This window comes from Ceratotherium simum, chromosome 7 (assembly GCF_057802395.1).
Source record: "Ceratotherium simum simum isolate JZ-2026a chromosome 7, ASM5780239v1, whole genome shotgun sequence".
Classification (NCBI taxonomy): domain Eukaryota; kingdom Metazoa; phylum Chordata; class Mammalia; order Perissodactyla; family Rhinocerotidae; genus Ceratotherium; species Ceratotherium simum.
In genome coordinates this window covers 26,513,299-26,524,248 of record NC_141906.1, presented here as the reverse complement: position 1 = coordinate 26,524,248, position 10,950 = coordinate 26,513,299, and the positions used below count along the sequence as shown (strand labels likewise).

Sequence of the window (10,950 nt, the reverse complement as noted above, 5' to 3'; positions counted from 1 at the left end):
AAAGAGGAGGAATACATTATGTAATTCTTCACTGTAACTAGAACAGGTTATTAATTACCAATTGATTTGTAAATAGGATCTTTAGGAAATGGGCTACAAGGAGAAGAATGGGACTGACAGGGGAGAAAGGCATCCTGAAATAAAAAGAAATGCCATTGCTAGGGAGTTTCCAAAGGCAGGAAACAATCAAGGGAATGTTATCTGACAGGGCGGAGCTGTTTAGGCAGTCTGAGCTGTAGGGATGTGCATGGAGGGCGAATGGGTGACAGTCTCCAAAGGCAAGAATTACAAACATAAACTCAGAGTCTTTGAATTCAAAAGAAAAGCCAATCATAGTTTTCTAATTACAAAGCATTAAAAGACAAACTAAAAGATAACAACTCAAACTTTAATTCCCGAAATTGAATATTTTTATATTCTTTAGAATATTGTTGATGAAACTTTTATATGCTTGAAGGTGAATGTGTGACAATTTGCTTCCTCTAGTCTAAGTAATTTACAACAGTAAGGCTATACTGATAACTCTGCTTGTCCAGCCAATGCTAGTACATAACCATGAGTAAATGACAATATTCAAAGAAAGAAAAAAATCTTAAGACTGATACCACGGTTTATCTTAACTTTTTTTTAACTGGGAGAGAAGTCAATATTATTTTAAAAGCCAAGAACTAAAAAAGAATTTACACCTGCATTTGATGATTGAGTTGAATTTCTAATTTTATCTATGAGGAGGATAAGACTTAGAAATGGAACACAAAGCTCAAAAAGTTTCTCAAAACCACAATTTTATTACTAGTTTAACTACTAATGTGTCACTTAATATCTTTGTGTCTCAACATCCTCTTAAAAATGAAGGGACTGATGAAACTGGCCTTAAAATTCCACGTATGCTGATACCAAGATGAGAGTCAATTGACAAGTCTCACGAGCATCCTAAATTAATTCTGTATTCGTTACAATGTACAAATGTATGTATTTGGGGTGTGGGGTAGGATATGAAGAGATGTGATAGCTGATTCAGTGTCATTGTTCACCAAAGCTTTTACAAGTTAAGCTATGTAATCTAATCTACCAATATCATAATGCTCTATTAGATGAAACAGGATCAGGTCTCCAGACAGTTTTGTTCAATTATAGGTAGAAGAGGTATGGAACGATCTCAAGAGAGTCAACTTGTGACACATGATGAGTAATATGTAAAAGCTGCTTGTCTCATACATAAGCAAATGTGCAATACACATGTAACAGTGACATGCAAAAATGAAATCACACTCCAACTAGGGAATTCAGAACAGTATGGATGGTACTAAAAATTTAGTAATTATCCAGGCAAATGCTCATTGGCACACTATGGAATGTAATTCACTTTTTAGTTAGCATGCTTAATTTTAACATATGAGGAAATAAGATCAGTAATGCTTTCTCTGCCTACTTTTTCTGGCTTTGGAAAACTAAATTAGGAGATGACTATAAATATGCCTTTAACCTCTTAAGTATCATATATCCATTTATTATTACTGCTACAAATCATTAATAGTCATTCCTTCCCTGCAAATACTACCCTCCATTCCCAAACATATTAAACTTCTAATACTCAGTTTTGGGTTTGGTGAACCATCTCTGGATCCTGCTTCGGATCTGCTGGGTCTTTACACTGTAGATGATTGGATTCATCAGGGGTGGAAAGAGAATATAGATATTGCCCATAAGGACATGGGACTGACAGTACATTAGAGACAGCCTCGTGTGCTTCCCCAAAGCGACATGCAACCATAGTCAGTCCAATGATTGGGATATAGGAAAACCAAGACTGCAAGCAGATGTGGGAGACACAAGTCTGTGCAAGGCGCCTTGAGTCTCTCCTCCCTGGATGCAACAGTCAAGACTGAGTGCAAGATCAAGATGTAGGAGATGAGAATCAGCACTGAATCCAACAACAGTGTGCAGATTACACTAGGGCTAAGGCATAGAAGCTGTTGCAGTGGTTGTCAGAGCAGGCGACAGGGCGTGAGTAGATCCTGATTTTGCAAGGCAGAAAGAGTGGGAGAGAAATGTGGGGGACGGCAGTAATGGAAGAACTTTAGGCGGACAATGGGAGCAGTACGGAACAGGAAACTCCTGCCTAAAATGGCCATACTAATGCTGATGATTCTGGTATTGATGAGAATGGATGTATATCTTAGAGGATTGCAAATTGCAGTAAAGCGATCAAAGGCCATGGCAAGGACTCCAGACTCCATGCACGATAGACCATGAACAAAAGAAGGTTTGAGCAATGCAGTGCATCCAGACTACCTTCTCCTGGCTGAGCCTCGCACAGGAGTCCCAGCACCGTGTGCACTGTGGGACAGCCCCATGCACAGGTCAGTGAGGGCCAGCATGGCTGTGGAAGTGTAGAACATGGGCTCAGAGTGGATCACATGGAGCACTAGGCAAAGTTCCCCTGAGAGGATCCATAGTGTAGATACAAGAGAAGGGGATGGAGAGCCAGGGGTATTCCCATTCCAGGCCAGGGAAACCTGTATGAGAAAATGTAAAGTTACTGGGGTTTGGAATCAGGTAGAACAGACATGGATCTATAAAGATGCAGAAACCTCTAAAGGAAAAAATGTATGTAAAGAAGTTGATTAAGATTCATATGTATTTTTCTACTGACAAATGTAAAGTCAGAAATAACAGATATAATAGAACAATTAGATTAGTACAATAGCTCCTTTAGATGTAAGACCAGTGTTTGTATTTCTTTCAGAAGTTACTGAATTTGCTCTAAAATAGCGAGCGCAATTAATTTTACATGTAAATTAACTACATATGGCAAAACCTCCTTGTTATTAGGATTACATTGGCTTCATACAAGCAGAATTGAAGTTCCCACGTCCACATATGTCACCATCACTTTCCACCTCAGTGCTTCATATTAGCTAGATAGCCTCAGGGAAAAAATGGTTTTGGGCATATGAAGGTATAATAATGGTGCGCTAAGTGATTACAAATCTATAAAAAGAAAACACATTCAGGTTGTTCACATTTAAAGGCTGGTGAAATAACTTGAAAATCACTGCTGTAGGGTACAAGATTAACTCTCTCGCTCATTACATAAAGATACTAAATCATTTATAGAAGTTATTTATCAGTCACACATTGTCCATTCTAACATTTCCATATATTTCAGACTTGAAGCACAATTCTTGTCACTCACAGCAGCAGACATATTCCTTGCCAATCATGAAATGGATTCTGGCTTCTTCTTTCTTTTTGGTGACAACGGCATTGAAATTCTAGGAGAAGCAAGATTTATGCAGGTGCAAGAAGCATAGGAGTCATTGGGGTAAATCCTGGATCCTGGGAGATGCTCAGAGTAAGTGATGCAATATATAGGGCCTCTACCTTTGGGAGAATGAGGGAAAATCTCAGCCATGGGCAATGTCTGGATAGCAGACTTGCATCACTCCACCAAGTTTTGGAATATTCCTCAGGAGAGTGCAAGTTTATAAAAATAATTTTTCTTCATTCCCTGGAAAGTTTTCGAAATGAGCATTGAACAAGAGGGAGATCATGGAAACCTCAGACTAGTCTTTTACATTTTATTTGAATGGCAGCAGATATATCTTATGTAAAACAGAGGATACTGTTACTAAACATAAGGTTTCATTTTATTTTTCCTTCATTTAGCTATAAGTTATCCTTCTCTTTTTTTTGAATCCTCATGGATTAATTATTTCAAAAGATTTTTACAAATGTGTTGTGCAAATATAAGCATTTTTTTTGTTTTATAAGTCATATATATTTTTGTGATAAAGTTGACAACATTATTATTGTTGAGCATTTTTAGCATTTAGTGTGTGCTAGGAATCTTAGCATTATATAATTCTCATAATTAGAGTATTTTGTTATCTAAGTTAATTGCTAGAATTATTTGAGGATCATATCTTTATTTTAATAGGTAGTGGAGCATAGAGATAAATAATGTGCTTATAAAGTCTGATCTTCTGAATTGGAAACCCTTTTCCAACACTTCTGAGTTCTGTGTCTTTGGGCAAGACAATGTATCAGTTTTCTCTTCCAAAATGGGGAGAATAATACTACCTATTTCATAAGATTGTCCTGACAATTACATTAGATGAATATGTAAAGCATTTAGAATAGTGAAAGACACAGAGAAAACACTTCATAAAAGTAAATTGCTAGCATTTCCATTTTAGAGATGAAGAAACTGAGATTAAATTGCACTATTTAATAAGGTATCCATGCCCCACGGGGCCCTATTGAGTACTTGAACTGTTGCAAGTGAAAGTTGAGCTGTTATATAAGTGTAAGTACATACTGGATTAAAGACTTAGTGTGGAAAAAATGATTTAAAATAGCTCTTCAATAAAGTTTATATTGACCACATGTTGACATAATATTTTAGACATAGTAGATTAAATACAATATTAAAATTAGTTTCACCTGATTTTTTTATTAGAACATTGAAAAACTACATTGTGTCTCACATTGTATTTCTATGGGATAACACGATTTACAGATATGTATCTGGAAAGTTTCCCAAGACTGTACAGCTAAAATAGATTTAATATTGTTCCAAACATTTTTATGTGTCCTTTGTCCCTAACTGCACATTCTCTCTACCTTAGAAATAGAGAAAGGAAGGAAATAATAAAGATTAGAGCAGAAATAAATAAGAGATGAGAAAAACAATAGAAAACATCAAGAAAACTAAGAGTTGTTTTTATAAAAGATAAACAAAATTGACAAAACTTTAGCTAGACAAACTAAGAAAAAGAGAGAGGACATAAATAAATAAAATCAGAAAGGAAAGAGGAGACATTACAACTGATACCATAGAAATACAAAGAATCATGAGAGACTACTATGAACAATTATAGACCAACAAACTGGATAACCTAGAAAATGAATAAACTCATAGAAATATACAGCCTACCAAAACTGACTCATGAAAAAACAGAAAATCTGAATAGACCAATAATGAGTAAGGGGATTGAATCAATAATTCAAAACCTCCCAACACAGAAAATCTCAGAACCAGTTGATTTGACTGGTGAATTGTAACAAACATTTACTAAAGAAGATTTAACATCAATCTTCAAACTCTTCAAAACAACTGAAGTACTAGGAATACTCTCAAACTCGATTTACAAGGCCAGCCTTACCCTGATATCAAAGCCAGATAACAACACTAAAAGAAAAAAAAATTACAGACCAATATTCCTGATGAATATAAATGTAAAACTTCTCAACAAAATATTAGCATACTTAATTAAACAGCCCATTAAATGATCAAATGGGATTTATCCCTGGGAAGCAAGAATGGCTCATCATATGCAAAATCAATCAATGTGACACACCACATTAATAAAATAAAAGATAAAAATCATATGATCATTTCAGTAGATGCAGAAAAAGCATCTGACAAAATACAATATATTTTCATGATTAAAAAAACCCTCAAGAAATTGAGTATTGAAGGAACATAGCTCAACACAATAAAAGCTATATCTGATGAAGTGACAGCCAACATGATACTGAAAGGTGAGAGGTTGAAAGCTTTTCTTTCAACATCAGAAACAAAACAAGTGTGCCCACTCTCATCATGCCTATTCACATAGCACTGGAAATCCTAGCCAGAGCAATCAGGCAAGAAAAAGGAAAAAAAGCATCCAAATAGGAAAGGAAGAAGTAAAATTGTCTTTGTTTTCATATTATATCATTTTATGTATAGAGAACCCTAAAGACTCCACCAAAAAACTGCTAGAACTAATCAACAAATTCAATAGATTGCAGGATACAAAGTCAACATATGAAAACAGCTGCATTTCTAAACACTAACAAAAACATCTGAAAAACAAATAAATAAAACAATCCCATTCACAACAGCATCAAAAACAATAAAATACTGAGGAATAAATTTTAATCAAGGATGTGAAAGCTTTGTAAACTGAAAACTGTCAGACTCTGATGAAAGCAATTGAAGAAGACACACATAAATGGAAAATATCTTATATTCAAGGAACAGAAAAATTACCATTGTTATAGTGTCTATATTACTCAAAGACATCTATAGATTCAATGCAATCCCTATCTAAATTCCAAAAATATTTTTACAGAAATAGAGAAAACAATCCTAAAATTTGTAAGGAGCCCCAGAATACCGCAAAAAGCCAAAACAATCCTGAGAAAGAAATACAAAGCCAGAGGCAGCACACTTCTTTTGATTTTAAACTATATTACAAAGCTATAGTAACCAACAATTGTGGTACTGGCATAAAAATAAACATATAAACAAATGGAACAAAATAGAGAGTCCAGAAATAAATCTTCACGTATATGATCAACTAATATTTGCCAAGGGGACCAAGAACACTCAATTGGGAACGATAGTCTCTTCAATAAAATGTGTGGGGAAAACTGTATAACCACATTCAGAAGAATGAAATTGGACCCCTATCTTAGCTCCCTCACAAAAATGAACTTGAAGTGGGTTAAAAATTTAAACACATGAGACCTGAAACCATAAAATCCTAGAAGAAAACATAGGAAAAAAGCTCTTTGACATTGGTTTGGTAACGACTTTTCTGGATATGACACCAAAAGCACAAGCAACAAAAGCAAAAATATATAAATGGGACTACTCTCAACCTAAAAGCTTCTGCAAAGCTGGAAAAAACAACCAACAAAAAGGAAAAGGCAACCTACAGAACGAGAAAAATATTTGCAAATCATGTATCTGATAAGGGGTTAATATCCAAGACATATAAAGAAATTGTACAACTTAATAGCAAAAAAAAAAAAAAAAAATCCTTGATTAAAATGAGGAAAGGAACTGAATAGATATTTTTCCAAAGAAGACAAACAAATGGCCAACATGGACATGAAAAAGAGATTGACCTTATTTATATCAGGGAAATGCAAATCAAAACCACAATAAGATATCACCTCACTCACACCTGTCAGAATGGCTATAATCAAAAAGATAAGTGATAAGAAGAGTTGACAAGGACATAGAGAAAAGGGAACACTTGTGCCCTGTTGATGGGAATATAAATTGGTACAACCACTATGGAAAACAACATTGAGGTTGCCCAAAAAGCAAAAATAGAACAAACCATATGATCCATCAATTCCACTTCTGGGTATATGTATAAAGGAAATGAAAACAGGATCTTAAAGAGATATCTGCACTCCCATATTCATTGCAGTTTTATTGACAATAGCCAAGATAAAGAAAGAAACTAAGTGTTAGTCAAAGGGATGAATGGAGAAAGAAGATATGGTGTATATATATATGTATATATATATATATATATATATGTATATATACATATATATACATATATACACACAATGTGTGTGTGTATATATGTATATATACATATATATACATATATACACACACAATGAAATATTATTCATCTATGAGAAAGAAAGAAATCCTTCCATTGGTAAACATTGTGGACAAACCTTGAAGATGTTAACGCTAAGTGAAATGTCAGACAGAGAAAGAAAAATACTGTATGATATCACTTTCCGGTTGGAATCTGAAGAAGCCAAACTCATAGAAACAGAGGGAAGAGTGTTGGTTCCCAGGAATAGAGGGTGAAGGAAATGGTCAAAGGGTACAGTTATAAGATTAACAAGTTTTGGGGATCTAATGTACAGCATGTTGATTATAGCTAATAGCTAACACTGTATTTTATACTTGAAAGTTGCTAAGAGACTAGATCTTTGAATGTTCTCACCACAAGAAAGAAATGATAATTATGTGACAGGATAGAGATGTTAGCTAATGATATGGTGGTAATCATTCTGAAATATATGAATGTATCAAATCAACATGTTGTATACATTAAACTTAGAACAATGTTATATGTTAATTATATCTCAATAAATTTGAGGGAAAATAAACAATAAAGTTTGTGATTGGTGAAAAGTAGTTGCTTGCAAACAGTGAGGTCACTGGAGCAACAGAAGGAACAGAGTGTCTCCTCTGGTAGTTGATTATAGTTGAATGGCCTGATTTGTTAAGAAAATGAATATGATAGAGTGAATATCTTGAACACACCAATGATCTTGAAAACAAATAGAGCTAACAAATAAGAAATTTTTTAATCTCATTTTAAAGTGTAGAGAGAACTTCTGAAACCTTTAAATCTCATGCCATAGAAGCATCAAGCACAGAAAGTTGATAACTATACTGGTTACAGTGATCAATCCTAATGATCACCGGAAAATAGTGATGCTATTACACAACGAGGTGGGAAGGTGCATGCCTGAAACCCAGACATTTTCTAGGATGACTCTCAGAATTTGCATGTCTGGGAGTAAATTGTTAATGGAAAGCAACCCCAACCCAATATTGACAGGATGTTATTCACACAGTCCTGAAAATAATGCTAGCTCATCTCTTCAGAAAATAACAACCAACCTAAACACTTGCTAAGGGGAAAAGGAATTTGAATGAGTAGTTGAAGAAAGAAATTAAAATAATAATTAGAGCCATGGGAGCCCTTGCAAAAACAGGAGTGGTAGTAGTTTTACATTTTAAATTAACTTTTAATTGAATAATAGATATAGATTTACATAATAGTTGTAAAGATAGTACAGACAACTCCCATAAACCTCATCCAGTTTCCCCTATTATTCAAATTTCTTATTAATATAGCATATTTCACACAATCAATGAAACAACAGTGATTCATTATTATTAACCAAAGTCTATGCTTTATTTAGATTTAGTTAGACTTTTACCTAATGTCCTTTTGCTGTTCCAGGATCCCATTCAGGATGCTACATTACATTTAGTCGTCATGTCTCCTTAGGGTCCTTGTGTCTGTGACATTTTCTCAGACCTGACTTGTTTTTGATGACTTTTATAGTTTTGGGGAATATTGGTGACGTATTTTGCAGAATATCCCTCAATTTTGGTTTGTCTCCTGTATTTCTTATGATTAGTCTATTGTTGAGGGTTTCTGCAAGTGACGACCCAGATGTGCATTGCCATTCTAATCATATCATATCAATGCTACATACCATCAGCGTGACTTAATACTGTTCATGTTAATCTTGATTGACTGGCAAACGTATTGTTTTTAGATTTCTGTATTATAATATTATTATTTTTATAATCCTCCTTTCCATACTGTAGTCTCTGAAAGAAAATCACTGATTCAATCATTTTTATATTATTGTGGACCCACGTATATTTACTTATATTTTTAGTTATAACATAATACTGTTACCACCCAAGGGTAGGGAGGTTGTCTGTCCACCACAAGACATGGCAATAGTCAAGAGGCGAGGAGGTAAGAGAGAAAGGACTTTTTACTACAGCTTGCTAGCAAAGGGGAAGATGGCCCACTAATGTCCAAAAGAACCATTTTACAGAATAAAGACTACAGGCCAGTTATATAGGGGGCTGTTCTCTGAGCGGGGGAGGCAACTGGTCTCTGGGTGGGGGCATCCATCTGATCTCTGGGTGGGGAGCACTCATCTGGTCTCAGTTCATGATAGTCTTTGTTTTACTGCATATGCATCAGAAACCAGAGCAACGCCCTATGCCCTGATCTTTCAGTCGTTATTGATGATGGCTATCTGTATAGATTATCTGCCTGGGGGTCATCACATTCCTAAGAAACTCAAAAAGGACAAAGTTATCAATTTATACCAACTGGGAGGGGCCATAAAATCCGCAGAGCAAGTCTGGGTTAGTTAATCAGAGGTCATTCAAAGTTATAATAGGGTTTCTTTTCTACAATGTGGCTTCCCTTATGTCAACCTTGTGTTGAGCCAGTATCCGTGACTACTTTATTTTATTGTTTGTGTTGTTACGCATCTGCCATTGACATCTCTTTTTAGCTGCCTTCCATGTCCCTTTGTTATACTTCCATCATTGTGTGTTTGTTTGTTTGTTTGTTTTAGCACTTGTTACTTTCCAGCAGTAAAAATGCTCTAAGTTCATCTTGATCATTTCTTGTCCTAGAATCCAAGTCCTAAAACTAAACATTTCTCCAAAAAGACCCTGTTCATCTTATTGGAGAATGTTATTAGAAACCAAGGTCGGGGGGCTAGGTAGGCTTGTTGTTACTGAGGTATTTTTGCTTCTAGGCCCTCTCGGATGACAGAGCAAGAAAATATATGTATATATCCTAAACAGTGTACATAGAAATATCCATAAATATTTCCATATATATCTATCTTCCTTATATTAAGCTACACATGAGTTCATACTTAAAGTCTATGAAACTAATCCGTTACCACATGGATCATTCAGTCTTCAACTTTGCTTGTCTATAACCTTGGACTACAACAGTGAGAAATCTGGTTCCCACTATACATGAACCATTTACTTAATTGTTCAATTCCAGCATCAATGTATAAGGTTTTGAAATTGTTAACGCTTACTCTCATTGGAAACAGGTATACAGTGCTTTTCTGTAGGTCTTTTGCCTTAAGTCTTGGACTCCTCATTTCCAAAGTTACTTCAGTCAGCACGTTTTCCCTCACCCACTTCAGTGAGGTGGTTTCATATATTTGTATTACAGTTAGATTTTTGTCATAGTTCATGTTCCTTCCTGAGGTCCTTCAACTTTTAAATAATAGTTAAATTTTGCATACATTAAAGTTTACTCTTTCTGTTGGGCTTTCGTAAATACTCTTCCTAAAAAGAATATTTGTATTTCAGCTTTTTCATCTGTAATCCACTATTATACTGGAACCCTGTTTGGGTGATGGTAGGGTGTGGGGAAGGAAAGCATTCTATAATCCTCCATTTAAATCTCAATCTTTTCATGGCTCTTTGGTTCAGGGCTTTACTTTCACAAGTGTTTCTCCAGTTGTATAGCTTTTCCCTGAGCTCAGTGTTCCCAGTCTCTTTTCCTGGAGCCCTGACACCTGTTGACTAGGGTTTTATTTTTTTCCCTTTTATGTGACATA

General features: G+C 35.0%; 1 pseudogene; it reads right to left on the bottom strand.

Moving 5' to 3' along the window:
- Positions 1-1,587: 1,587 nt before the first annotated feature.
- LOC147916615 (olfactory receptor 51V1-like) lies at positions 1,588-10,581 on the bottom strand (annotated as a pseudogene).
- Between the last annotated feature and the right edge of the window lie 369 nt (positions 10,582-10,950).